Here is a 767-nt window from a genome sequence, read left to right on the forward strand (position 1 = left end):
AAGTCTGGTGAATTTAAGAATAACCTAGCTTTTACAGCATTTGAGATTGTGATTTTAAAAGACCTCATATTTGACCCTAAGAACTCTAGAATATACACCTGTATAATTTATCGCTATTTTAATATATAAATTATTTCTATTATTGTGACTAATGGAACTAGATTTCTTTTGTTGTTGTTAAAACAAAAAGTCAAGATAGCCAGAAATGCTCTGTTTAACTTTGCCTGAGGCACTGTAGTAAATACAATTTTGATGACTTTTCTTTTCCAAGTAGCTAAGATTTAATTGTTATTTTTCTTAAAATTTTTACCTTTAAGCTTTAAATAATAGATTTGTTATGCAGAGAAATTCTGAGCAATTTAACTAAAATTATTGTATTTCAGTGTGTCCAAAATATGAAAACAATGATGAACCAAAGAACCGAACAAGGAAATATTTGTAACATAATTTCCCTTGACTGAGGTATGAGATTCATTTAATTATTAAATGTGTGTTTACACATGCAAACAACTTGTTCTTTATTTATATAGTTAAGAAAAATCTAGTTTGCAAATTATTTTTTCACTGATCAAAGTAGAGGTAAATTTTGATAATGGACCAAATTCAGGTGAATTGGAAACTTTGGAAGGACTTTTGGTTTGGGTTCTTAGTAAGATCCAAAATAGGTACTTTTAAAATATTTTCTTCTTTGTGAGATCTAAAATGGCCACACAGCAGTCTTCTATTTCACAGGAGATATTTTTGGATGGAAATACAACTTGGGTAAT

Source organism: Mandrillus leucophaeus, unplaced genomic scaffold, assembly GCF_000951045.1.
Source record: "Mandrillus leucophaeus isolate KB7577 unplaced genomic scaffold, Mleu.le_1.0 Scaffold3, whole genome shotgun sequence".
NCBI classification, from domain to species: Eukaryota; Metazoa; Chordata; class Mammalia; order Primates; family Cercopithecidae; genus Mandrillus; species Mandrillus leucophaeus.